The sequence below is a fragment of the Leptonotus elevatus genome, chromosome 2, assembly GCF_054856555.1.
Source record: "Leptonotus elevatus isolate MCC_2025b chromosome 2, RoL_Lele_1.0, whole genome shotgun sequence".
NCBI classification, from domain to species: domain Eukaryota; kingdom Metazoa; phylum Chordata; class Actinopteri; order Syngnathiformes; family Syngnathidae; genus Leptonotus; species Leptonotus elevatus.
This window is the reverse complement of record NC_141240.1, coordinates 32,145,823-32,160,309: the sequence shown is the minus strand read 5'-3', so window position 1 is coordinate 32,160,309 and position 14,487 is coordinate 32,145,823.

Below are 14,487 nucleotides of genomic sequence, written 5' to 3'. Positions count from 1 at the left end.
TACACATCAAACCTGTAAAAAGGCAGGAAGGGTTAAACACTCGGATTCTGTTTTGCTCTAATGTTCCGCAAAATGAAAATGCAATTGTTGCCTGACTGAAATCTGTACATATGGTAAATATCTTCAGTAAGCAGTCCTCAGGTGTTCTTCCTCACGTTTTACATTCAGTTTGTTCTGTTCGCATTCAGGTCGTAACAGAGAGTGTGAGCATAGGTCAAGTGGATGCAGAAGTAAAATCATTTGAAAAGGATCCAGTTGATTCGGAAGCACTTGAAATGTCTTTGGAGAATTTGGAGCGCTGTGGCGTCCTAGCGAGTAGATAGGCCAACGCTATTTTTGAATCAGCCACAAGAGTTAAGTCTTTAAAAGCTTCCCACGATGCTGATTGATCCTTTGACCCGGCTCTCCATTTGGAGCTGCGTAACTGGAGGACTTACAGTATTTTCATGTGTGGTGAGAAGGAAGTGGCTAGTCAGGTTCAAGTGGAGCCCCTGTTGTCATCAGACTTTAAGCTTACTTCCTGCCGTTTGCAGCTTGTAGGCCATGTGGCCGGGTCAGCACATCCTTGACTCTCCAGCTCATACCTTTTTTTTTTTATTGCACTAAAGAGCCGGTTAAGTTTCTGTTTGTTTTCATTATTCATCTCTTGGCACAATTCACCAAATGGTAGGGGATTTGGGGATCAGTGGAGGGTGCATGGTTGGAGGTGGGCAGTGTGGTTTTCTCACAACTGAACGGTTTGCTCCCTGGTTCCCCTTAGCTTAATTTGTACTCCCTTTATCACAGAATATTGTAAATAAAGTTATATGTATCTCCTGAGAAAAGATTGGAATTCTAGTGTTTCAGATGGAAACTGTGTGTTATGAACTCTGAGACCCATTTTTACAAACCTATTGTCATATAAACAAATAGCCAAAACCACAAGTCCATATCCATTTCCAGTTAAAAACAGTGCATGTCAAAAAAAAAAACCTCAAAGTCTTCTTCACTATAGATAGATGCGCTGGAGCCTATCCCAGCTGGCTTCTGGCAGTAGGCGGGGTACACCCTGAACTGGTTGCCAGCCAATCCGGGTCATATCTATCTATCTCTATCTCTATCTCTATCTCTATCTCTATCTCTATCTCTATCTCTTTATCTATCTATCTATCTATCTATCTATCTATCTATCTATCTATCTATCTATCTATCTATCTATCTATCTATATATATATATATATATATATATATATAAAATTAACATTCAGCATTTCAGCTTTCACATGCAATATCACCAGAAATTGCTCGTCGAGATACAATTGTTATTGCGGCCTTTAGCTCAGTAGCTCTGCAGCTGAAGAACTGCTGCAGTACTTGATATTTATTAGGCCGTGCTGTACAATGTCTTCTTTCTCATCTCACTACCCTGGCTTGAAACCCAAACGCAGTGATGATCAGAAGGGCTCACTTGCTGTCTAGTATGCATCACCTTCTTCTACATCAGCTGCAGACCGTTTCCCCATTGCCCTAGCATTTGAAATATATCCAAATCACCCGGAGCAGTCTCACTTTCAATTTAACTCAATTTCCATGTTTCCCTTCATAATTGAAGTATGATAACGCTGCCATAAGCTCGCCGGACGGCACAGCTGTGACTGCCGGTGTGCTCGGCTGGAGATGAATGTGCATGTTTAGTCGTTTGTCCTCGCAGTACCTTGGTTGCATCGGGGCAAGTGGAGCATGCCGATCCAATATGGTGTCATCTGCCGCACGCGCTGCACAGGTGCCGAAGGAAATGCGGCAATCTGCTTGTAAGTCTGAAATAATGGAGACGACAACAGCAGGATGTTCAGAAAGCAAAAAAAACAAAGCTATAACGTTTTTGGTGGCATGAACATGCTGAAGTCACCTAAATAAAGGAAATAGCAGCGCTAAGTAAGCTGAGCTGAAGTGTGAAAGAATTCCCAATGAAAGGCTACTACTCAGAGCATCAGTGACCACGTGCTGCTGCCTCATCATTGTCTTGTCTACTGTATGTAGTAGTAAGTTTGTTTTTCTCTCGCTCCCTATAGTTGGTGATCCGTTATTCTTGAGGTGCGACCAACAGTAGCGCCATTGCATCTTTGCATTTATCTGCTTTTTATTAGCGGTACTGAGGCCAGGAATGGGAGCAGACCAGCATTGTGGTTATCATGGTACTATTAATATTGTAGGTACAGCTGTGCCCATTGTTCTGTCAACCCTTCCCTTGTTGCTCACCAACTCATATATATCGTATTTTTGTCTGTCTCTGTCTCTCCAACTAAACTCAAATGGCCAAGACAGACGGTCACACAACAGAGCCTGGGTTCTGTTTGAGGTTTCTTTCTTAGAAGGAGATTTGACCTTTTCAAGATCTTCGGTTGTTTTTGGAGGAATGTGGCTCTTGCACTACTTGCCTCAATATTCATGTTTCATACCACGTTAGACAATGTGGGAGGATGGGATGAGCAACCGTGTTTTGATGTGACTGTTGTGGGTGCCTGGCCATTTAGTTAAATTGTCCCCAAAAAAATGCCATGGCGATCACAGTGCTTGGTAGATACCTCATCAGTCTTGGTAAAATAGGGTGAATGCAACAAAACATCAGAGGTGGGCACCTCCATCAATTGTGAATGACAGTGAAAGGTGGGCATCGTCATTAACAAAACTTTGATGTGGTAAAGGAAGAATATATATTTCCGAGAATTTTATGGTCCTTTCAAGTGTTGTCACATTCTGCTGTGTTTGGTACACATTTTGTCTCATTTTGCCATGTTATGTCACAGATTTGTCACATTCAATCAAGAAGCCCTCTGCTGTGTAATATAATGTGTTGTATTACATTCTATGACGGTCTGACTTGTGGTATGCGGTCTGATTGTGGGTACAAAGCCGGACCCGGCAGAGGATCTTAATTTGAGTCTGCTGTGGCTGCTTAATGTCCACATTCCATCCGTAATAAAGCCTTGACAAAAGGTAAAATATGTGAAGGACTCCACCAGATCGCAACGGGCAATGAGGGAATGTACTGGCATGCATGGTGGATTTTGGGCCGAACCGTAGTGCGCCTTTGAGCCTCCAGGGCCCTACTGCCTTCAGCCTATACCCTGCATGGCCTTTCACATATTGCAATAGAGCGTGAAAAAACTTAGCAAGACTAATAGAAAGAAAAACATGACCAAAAGCCCATGGCACACGAGAGTTCATAGTGTCCGCTAACGTAGCATTAGCGGTCATATACATATGATCACTTGCCCTTTGGGTGTCCCTCACAGTCTGAGAGTCACTTGACGAGTCATGAACCCTTACGAAGCAGGACTCGGACACTAAACACAGCTATTTGTGTGACCTTTTATTACCAAGTAGGGCACTTCGATGATAAGCCCAACGTCACTGCTTGGGGTTTCCAGGTTCTAGAACTGTTTGCATGACCTTTCCGAGCTCCTCATTAGTTTGATGCAGGTGGATGCTTGATGAGGTAGGCTAAACTATAAAGTTTATAGGAAGTTTATAGGAATTGTTGCATTTAAATTGGTCGTAGGTTTTCACAGCTCATTATTTTAAATGCTGCCTGATGCTTGCATGCCCTTTACGCCCACATTTTACTCTTCGGTGTCCAATGGCATTCATGTAAAATTGTATGATTTTTTTTTTTTATTATTCTGGGAGGAGAAGTCGATTGTTGTGGCAATGTGTTTGACCTCTTTGAGTGTGTCTGTTCTAGTGAGTCCTTGTTCAGGACCCTGTGCCCCTCCACCTACACTAATTGTCTGCACTTCCTTCCACAATGATTTCCTCGCCAGGGCTCTTAAGAGCTGCTCTGTCATTATACAATACTCAGGTGGCTGTGATGACAAGCAAACAGTAATTTCACTCTTCGCTGACTCTTTGACCCTAAAAGCGTTCGCTCAATATGTCTGCTTCTACTTTTGCTACATATCTCCCTCCAAACTTTTTGTTTGTCTCTGTTGCTCTTTTTGGGGCAATTCGTTTATTCTCTCTACTGCACTGAGCTGAAATGCTACACTAGTCAAACATTTTGTAAATTACTACGAGTCTGGAAGCATGTAATGTAAGGTTTGTTTTTTATGTGAAACTCTTTTACTGAATTTTCTTAAATACTTAAGACTTATCTCAGATTGCAACATGGAGACTTATTTTGAAACATACTATTGGTATGGATTACAATGAATACTCTAGCAATTAACATTGCACCTGAGTTACCTCATTAGCAAATATGACTTTCCATTGATTGGTGATGGTCATTTGTGCATGTAGGAGACCTGTCATGTCACCCATTGACCCAACAGCACTGTTGGGAATCGTCACGACTCAATTGTTTAGACAAAGGTGAAATGTTTATTCCTATTAGCCGGCTTGCACACACGATGCAGTATTGAACCGGACGGAAGCAAGATCGGCTGTCGCAAATTACAGCAGCTGTGGCATCACTGTGGCCTATGCAATGCTGCAAAATAATCAAGTAGGGATACGGTGCAGAGGTGGTGGTGGGGGTGGGGGGGGCAGAGGGCATGCAAACACAACCAAGAAAGAAGAAGAGAAATCAATGGAGTCTAGTCAGATGTTAGGTAAGTTGTCCCTGTCGTTTGCTTTAGGGACACTCACAGTTGTTTAATAAGACCCAGAGCATCTCCAATCAATGAGAACCTTCCATTTGGCTGTTTTAAGATCAATGAGTTTGATACAATGCTGCACAGACTTGTGGAGCGGTATCTTGATCTCTCAAACTGTTTGCAAATATACCCCTTTGCCCTGAGGTGTTGGAATGAAAATTGCTAATTTAGCGTAAACATTTTTGGTTACCTTATTTACCCTAGCTGTATGACAAATACAAAATTATAAAAACTGGTTTCAGAATGATGCAGTGCAATTGCTCACCTCTGCACAACAATAATGCCATTTTGTTATATTTATACCCAATTAATCTGACAGCATCAACAGAAACAGAGTATCATTATATTTGTAAAGGTGGATATTTTATATATACTGTATAGTGCAAGTTGTCATAATATTGTGGCCAGCCAAAATGTGTGTAGCTTTGTGGAGAAATTGAGCTTATTGATAATGAGCTAATTTTGTTTGTCACATGTGAAAACGTTTTTTTGGTTTTTTTACTATACAAACAAAATAAGCAAACCACGAATGGATGTTTATTATGCATTAGCAGCTTCACAAACAAATGCATCTGCTTTCACAGAGACCAACTCCTGATGGCTGCCACATAACTCTCAATTTTTTCTTCTTCAAATTTGACTGGAATAATAATAATGCCATAATAATTACAAGGCAAGGCACTGCTGTGCAGGTCACAAGAGGAGCTAGGAAACTGATTGGTTGAATCACAGGAGGGGATGGTGACATGAAATGGACTAACAGCCTGACACACATTGCCAATAAGTGACTAACATAAAAGACTAGTCCAGATGGACTGAAATCAGGTCCTTCAATTTATCATTTGTACGGTGCACAGTTCATTTTTAAACAAATGGAGAGCAAAAGAAGAAGACAAAAGGCTTAGCCAAAACGGTTTCAACCGTCAAAGGCAGCGTTCAGACTGCAGGCATATCTGACTCCAATCGGATTCCTCCTCAAATCTGACTTTTAGGGCTGACTGTTTTAGCAAGTGTCCAAATCCGATCTGGCCCTGTTCAGACTGAGCCACATTATTGACCCATCTGACAGGTTGCTGGTAGCAACGACGTCGAACGGAGGCGCATTAAGCGGTTAAATTTTTCTTTCTTTATTTCTTTATTAATTTTTTTACGACCATATTTCTATGACTATTATTATTATATGACTATACAGGCACTAATTCACTATTTCTGGTTGCGCATGTGAAGAACTGACGGGGTAGTGACTAGCGAGACCAGCTTCAGCGCAAATAACGTAAACTGTCACTGTATTTCCGGGTGAGCACGAAAGGAGCGGACAGGGCAGTGTAGCCGTCAAGGCGTTTGACTGCCGAGCATGCGAGTAACCGATTGGATATTGACAGCGCGGGCGCATTGGGTTTTTGAACGCGTAGAGTGACGTCAAGGACAGTCAAAGCCGTTCTTAGTGTTTTGAGGTGATCAGGCTGCGACGCATCCTGTCCTAATCGGATATGAAACTATCTCCCGCGTGTGGTTTCAATCTGTCCCGCAAAATTCTTATTTCATGTGCTTTGTGACTGTTCAGACTACAAAATAGCCATCCACTTTCAATCTGGATGGGCTAAAAATCGGATTTGGGCTAGCAGTTTCATCAAGGCCTTAACAGATCGTACTCCAACAGAGAGCCCAACTCTTGAAAATCAGTGAGTGCAGCAACCCCAGCTGACGAGGGGCGGGGTGAGACAACCTTCGGTAAATCGGGTGACCAACATGCCATTGGTCAGAAAACATCAAAAAAATAATCAAGGGTGTGATAGAAAACACCTGTGCCAGTTTTCTTTGTACTTACATGATGGTTTGCAGGCATCATTACTGCAGGTTATTCCCATTCATCACCCCCACCCCCTTGCTGTATTGATGTCCCTCATAGGCCACCCCACCCCCGCAGAGTTCCCTCCACTGCCAGGTATGACTAACTGCTATCCTGCTCCTGTGACTCTTTTGTCATTTATCTTGCGGCGCCACGCCGTCCGGCTGACTGCACAGCACGGCGGTGCGCTGTGACAATAATTTGCACTGATCGGACACCTCCGCCTGCCCCACTTGTACAAATGCTGATCGATTATTATGCAGCAGTGCTATCGACTGTATTTCTGTGTGCGTGCTGTGTCACCTCTTCGGTGACATGCAGTCATCTGCACTCTGGGGGTAAAAAATGTTATTCAATAGTTTAATAATAATAATAGGTTAATTTCCTGCTAAAATATTTCTTAGGTTTGTTTTCAAAGTAAAATTGTTTTTTTTCCACAACTGTTTTCCACCAGCAACTAGTCACGTTAATCCACATCCACTAAGTCTACAGTTTATAGTTGTTATGGTGACGGGTTGGCTAACTTTGGTGAGAGGTGGACTACAAAGTCGTCAATGAACTTCACATGCACGTTTTCAGAATATGGGAGGACACACAGTAAAACACATGCAAACTCCACAAAGTATTTATTACCCAGATTCGAACCCCAATCTCACAACTGTGGTCGAATTTGCTAGCCACTCGCCCCAAATAGCACAACATAGAATAACATTTCTGTGGACAACTACAGGTGCACTGATTCCCCTCAACAAAAATGTGTAATATTGATAAGTGCAGTCTAATCAACTGTATCGATCACTTACAACTGGCTTGTACAGCAGGGGCGGAAGAGTGCTTACAAGAGTGCTTGTCTCCCCTGTTGGAGCTACATTAACGGGGCCCCCTCCCTGCTTACCAAACCTCTCCTGTAACTGGGCAGAGCGCTCACCAATCAATACTTTTTGCTCAAATTAAAAGGAAAAAAAATGGCTTCAGCAAGTAGTGTCCACAGGAAGTGGAGGAGAGTTGTTGGAAAGGCTGATTGATGGCCGTCATTCAATGCCCAATGAAAATCTAACTGTATGACTTGGTTGAGTTATTTGTTGACTTTTGTAGTGGACATCAGCAGGTGTGAGGAGTTTTGTACTTTGTTCTTCTCATCTCACTAATTTTCTTTTCTCTGGACAAACATTTGTAGACCCATTGGTGTGCACATGCTTTCAGTGCAACAGAACTTAGTCCTTGCTGTGTGGGGGTGCATCCGGAGAGAAGGGAAAAAAGCATCAGTCCAAAGGCCCACCCGCTAACTCTCCTAAATTGCACCTAACTTGATTACAATGAGACAATTATACCTTATTAGCAAGGGTATTATGGCGTCTCCTTACTGGGCCTCATTATAGGCGCTTGCATCTGTGACCTAATGTTAGCGCTTCCTCTTTGCCCGTTTGTGACCTGCCAGCCATTACCACAGCTGGAGGAAGAGGTGGGTGTGTGATTATAATTTGACTTGATGTTTCATTTGATTATGTTTTCATTGAAGGAGCTTGAAGGCATCACAATGTGGACACTTCTGATCTGTTGTTTCTGTGCTGAAATCTGCTTTAAGGGGTCTATTATTTTGTTTGACCCTCCACGCACTCCATCATGTTAAGATAACCAACATGTGGTCAGAAATAGCAGTGGGTTGTTAGTAATGTGCAGTATGACAGAGTACATGCAGGATTTGAGTTTATTTGCACGCCAAGATATTTCAAGGAGGAAATAATGCAACACATGCAAGCTCATAGCAAAAAAACATTAGCAAATAGCATGCAACAACCACTTTACACAGCTTCTAAGCCATTTTGCTGCGTGTGAGTGGCAAAAACGGGAGCAAGCGCATAATCTGTTTTTAATGGGTGCTAATGCAGGAACACCTGTCAAAGCTGCAACATCTCCCGCCCAATGCAATCCCAAAGAGATTACACATGTTGGGAGCAGGTATTCCTGGATTAATTATTAACAGGCAGAGTTGATGTTGTCAGTTACTGAAGAAACATGATCTTACTTGTTTAGTTTTGGTTGTTGTTTATGATTTTACACTTTGCTTCTAGCATTCTATGGTAGGAATCACCCTAAAATAAACACGGTTCTTGCTCTGAAATATAAAAAATCGACAAAAGTCTATGATTTATATTTATTAGTCTAGATTTTAGTAGGATGCTGATAACACATTTGAACAATTTGTTCAACTGCTTATTTTTGTATAGATATATATTTTTAATAATATATAGGCTGTGGTTAAAGTTTAACTTTGAAGCTCACTGAAAAAAACTATACCTTGAGCCACTATATGAATTAATTTGCTTGAAATGATAATCAATTCAAGCCCAAAATGTTGTTTCGATTTAAGCATTTATTTTGCCTTAATCAAAAATGTGCAATAATTAACCACTACAGACTATTGAGAGGAGGCTATAATTTCTTCCATTCCTTCTTTTTACCTCTAATTTAATTCTCCTATTTTCTTCCCTTAATTTGTTTCTTCCCATCTACAATTGATTCCTTTCTCACTTTGTTACCTACCTTATGCCTTTGTTTCCCCATCTTTTAATTCTCATTTTCTTCTTCTGTGCTTCATTGCCTTGTTTTTGCTTGCTTTCAGTTTCCTCCCCAAAATACAAATGCAGTCTTTAGTTGTGAATCCTACCAATAACTATAAATGAGCGCAAAAAAACACCTTTACCAAAAAAGGGATTCACGATTGATCTAGTCTAATGTTACGTGGTTATTTGACACAAAAACATTTAATTTGAAGTGAACATGTTATTGAAGTAGAACTATTGCCCTTGATTGTGTTCGATGGTCATGAAGTTTGCTTTCAGTCAAAGTAAACAGAACTGGTTGAAGTGGAAACCATAATTTTCAACTAAAGAAATGTACAAATGCACTTTTAAATGAATGACTTCCACACCACATCTTTGATTCATTTTTAAAGCAGAGGCAGCGTGTGTGTTGTATAGATTGTCAGGAAGAATATAACATTTTATAATAACCTTCACATCTCTTACCCCCCCAAATTAGCACCCCCACCCCTCCCCAAACTCACTGAGGGCACCACTTCTTCCACGTTTAAGACTTCTCTGACAATGGCCCCGTCAAGTTATTGGCTGTATTGGACTTCCTGAGGTGCACTATGATATAAATGTTTTTTACCTTTTCCGAGTCTCAAGATAACCCCCCCTGAAGAATTGACTTTTGCTTTGCGGGGACATTCATATTCTCAGCAGTTTAGGAATCATGCGCCAAGGAGGCATCGACAGATGTCTTCAAGATCCACAAGAGAGCTGTCGCCCTGGACAACGGCGGCACTGACGGTGAGCCTCTGACATACTCCACTCCAATTTCTGTCTCTCTTGTCAATTGCTAACATGCACGGTCACCAGGGAAGAATTCTGTGGACAAGGTGCAACTATTAACAACCGGCTTGGGGTGTGTTGCTTATTTACCTCGACTATGATGGTTCGCGCACACACATGCAAGCCAGGAACAGTGGAGCAGGACGGCCTTGTGTGCACCAAGCAGATGTACAAGACAGCCGTGGAGAGATGGAGAGAAAAAAGACGCCGCATGTGCGTGTGTATGTGTGTGCAGACAGCTGAGAGAAAACCACACCGACGTCTAAATCTTGCCACAATGGAGAGATTACGCTCAAAGCGGCAGGTAGACAACAAACGAGAGCTGTCAAGCCGCTCATACCTCAACGCCATGGGAGCTAATCAGGTTTGAAGCGTACAGGTACACTATCTTTTGCTTTCGAGTGTGCACGTTTTACGACATTAATCCTCACTAAGCCTTGCAGCTAATGTAATCTAATTAATGACTTTTTTTTATGCCAATTCTGATGCAAACTTGAACCTGAACAGACACCACCTAAACGTGAAATACTGGTGGACTTCAGTCTCTATCCTTCTATGTCCTCACTGTGCACATAATCAAATGTATCGTTTGAGTTGTTCTTCTCAGAAAGCAGTTTTCCCTAACAAACTTTGGCCTTTGAATTTGGTGGTTTTATTTGATGGCATTAGATGCACACACACACGCGTACAAGCATACAGTGTTAATCCATGGCAGGTGACTCATCTCATCAGCCTTTTTTTTTACTCCCTTTCCAACAAACAAACATTTCTACAAAATAGATCAGGAAAAAAAACACAATTATCTCTAAAAACTGGAACTGATTTTTATTAAATTAACCTTATTAGTGCATTACGGTAAGCAAATGCCAAAAAAGGAGCTCTCATTTGCATTAAGATAGATTTTTCAGGTTGGCTGCACAATTTAATTAAAGAAAAGATTAAGAATCATTAAGCAAGCTGCTGTACCTTGCAGTGGTGCCGGGCTACATCTGACTCAGGTTCACACAAACCCAGATGGCAGCCCTCTAACTGTTGAATCTCCATAACAACATCGGAATGAACCCATTAGTTTCCAAGGTGGGGGGGGGCAAAGTGAGGGAATTTGGGAAATTTGCTACACTTGCAGCCGGCAGCCAAGTTTCCCCAGATACTTATTTTTGTGTTTGCTTGAAAGCAGGAGTAGGGTGAGTGTTACAGTAATGGTTTGATGGAATGACGGTCAAGGGTGACTCAAGTGGCCAAAAGCTTGTTCATCTGGCTAAGCGTTATCAAAAAGCCCTCAGCTTTGTTACTGTTTTATTTTAAATCGTTGGGCTTGCTTGATTTACTTTAAGGTGATGCTGCAAAAGAGTGTCTGAAACATGAGCCAATGCTGTTCAGCTCAGAACAAGCTTTTTGTTATAAAACCTCACAGTATCAGAAACATTCAGGTTTGCATTCTCATTATCATCTGCATCTGCTACAGTGTCTAAGAATCATGGGTAATGTAGTCCTACTAGCCTAATGGTGAGGTCACCGGTCAGACTCAACGCTAGCTGAGCTTTTCTGGCGGCATATTTTTAATGTTACAATATTGGACCGGTGCAAAGTAAATGGCAGAGCCAGCTACCAATAGCTGCCGGGACTGGGAAAAAAAGGTTGGATAATGGTGAGTGAACTGTCTTGTTTATTACTGCTGAACTGTCAACCAAAGTAACGTTTAGCATTAGCTAAAATCGAAACACAACACCTGTCACCAGATTGACTTTATTTATTTATTTATGGTAAATAGTTCCCGGTGAGAATTTATTGTATATTTAATGTTTAGTGAAATTGTAGTGTCTTAAGTGTTTTATTTGACAAATCTGGTCACCATAGATCTGACCCTCCTTTCCGACCACCATAGGGTTAAAGAATTTGCTATGCAAATAATTTGGAACGATGTTGTTAAAAGTGAGGGAGCCAAGGAGGAAGAAGAAGAAGGAGGTACACATCCAAACCCTTAATCCTCTTGCTTTTGCCAAAATGACAAACGCAGGAAGTGAGGCATAAAAGACTCACTCATGTATGGCACACTTGAGTATTACTGCGAGGCACCTGCACTGGAATGAGCAGATACAAATAAATAGAAAATAATGCAGTGTGTGGGAGAGAGGATGAAGGGGGCTGCTCACTAAGAAGCTTAAAAGAGTCTTCTGCCTTTGAATGCAATCAGGCGCCATTGAGACGGCAGCAGGTGCCTGGCAGGTGGAGCTGAGCAGATGCGCCGGCGTTGGCAGCCTCGGCGGCGTACAGGTGTGAACAAACGTGCCTGCTCCCTAATTACAAATTTAAATGCTTAATTTTTGTGTTTCAATATTGATTGCTACCTTTATGTTGTTATTTCCCCACGGGGGCCCGCAACTATTTGTAAGGAGGCAATCCGTGTTTTTTCTTGCCTTTTCTTCCGCTTTTCTTCCTCTAAATACCTCCAAACAAATCTGGGCTTTTCTCCCGAGCGCCGCTTTGTGTTCTTGTTTGGATTCTTCCCAAATTGTCCCCGAGTGATTAGAGAGGAGGATGTCTTGCTTATGTGATGGCAGACCTGCTCGCAGCATCTCATCTCTTCTTCCGCTTTAGATTGGATCATATACTGGTAATGGGACGCACAATCAATGGCCTTGCATTGATGCCAAAAGAACTGGCCACCCCCCACCCCTGGCCCGTTTCAGTGGATCCAGATGGATCTTTATCTGCTGATGTATTGATGGAAATCTCTCCCCTATCACTGGCTCGCCTTCCTTCCTCCACAGCCAAATGTTTCATTTGCCTACCTGCTGTGTGACGCACATCTTGACTGGAGCCCTCAAGTCGTCCTCTTCGTCATCTGTCAATGGAAAGTGGATGTCTTCTCTGTCACTGACTGTAGAAGCCTGGCATTCCTAACATGACTGTTACCAAGGGTAACGCCCATACTCACATCCGTTGTCACTGCTGACGGGATGTTTGTGTTATGTATTGTCATGATCTGCATATTTGTTGACATTTTGCATTGTTGTTTTTTTTAAATCTGATTTGCTTTTGTTTCATGTTGTCTGGTGTTTTGTTTCTCTATGTTCTGGTTGTACTTTCAACTTCTGCTCGTTATGGGTTTGTTTCCACCTGAGTCGTCTCGTTAGCCATGTATCCCTCATGTCAACCAATCAGCTCTCTCTGTAGTTTATTTAGTTTCCTATTTCTGTTCACTTTTTCTCAGTTCATTCCCAGTCACCAATCCATCATCCACGTATCCTACATGTGCAAGTCTTGAGAGTTTTTTTTCCAGGCTCCTACTATGCTCCTCTTTGTGAGCATAGCTTGAGCCTTGTCTTTATTTACCCTCCCACTCCCTAGCATCTTCATTTCTTATCTAAGATCTCGGGATGCTGAAAAACAAGTACCGAGAGGTCTTACTTTTCTGTTTTTTGGACTTTTTGTTAACCCCCAACCTCGTCTTCCCTGCACTTGGGTCTACCTGCCTTGTTTGCCTACACTTCACCTCTATGAACAGACCCCAAATAGTACCATTAATTGTCACTAAACTGTTGAAAAACTCAAGTCCGAAAATTGCCCAATCCTCAAAGCAATGCATGCTGGGACTACTGCAGAGACGCAGAGGTGGCTCTCATTGCAGGCCAGCAGATGCCTTTCCCAGGTGGCCTGACATTTGAGTCACAGCCGGGCAGATTAGATGGAAGGTGTACGAGCAGACAGAAGGCAGGACGATGATGATGGGGGGAGTCAGGGTTGGCAGGACCATTAACTTCATGCCAGGTCGTTGTGTGTACAGGGTTGGAAGGCGGGTGTGGGAGGCCCAGGGGACAACCTGAGCCCCCGGATTTGAGTCCAGATGGCTGGTCAAAGGACCCCAGAGGAACCCTCTTATTGATTTAGGAGGGAAAACAGAGAACCTGGTGAGCGTCGACAGAAGCGCTGAAGACCTGCACGGCTGCTCCGCTCCTTCTTGCCTTCTCATCCTCGTCTCAGGTTATCTGGGCCGACCCAAGGGGATGTGAGGCGGGAAGCAAGCAGGGCGGGATATGAATATAAGATGTCTGGCTGAGCATGTCGCATTTAAAATGGTTCATACTTTTGCAGGTTTAATCCCCTTTCCTCGGAGGTCCGATACGTATCGACACCCTGAGAACAAATAGAGCTTGAACTGTGCAGGTCGCTGGTAATACAAAGAGCTGCTCAACTAGTCAGATGTGCAAGATAAGATTTGCAAGAGGACATGAAAGGGGGCATGTGTATAAATATGTATGCGCCCCCTGACTGCAACTCTTTTCGTTGGCCCATTAGTGCAGTTTTTGTCACCCTGGTTACACTTAAAGCTTTGCCTAGCCCAGCCATTAAAATCCTCACATAACTTAAGAAGACTAAATATGCCATCAGTTGCAGACATTGCGCAGAGTGCATTTAAACAAGTGCTGCATTTTATGGAATCTCTCACCTAACTGATGCGGAGTTGTATAGCATATACTTTTCATAGAATGAATGGCTGAAAGTATCTCGACACAGCTCATCAGCTTCCTCCAGCTTTTGATATGTGTCAATATTGCTGATTTGTATGAAACTGATCCTCCTCAGTGAGGGGAACAGTGAGGTATCTGTAACCGGACGCTGACGC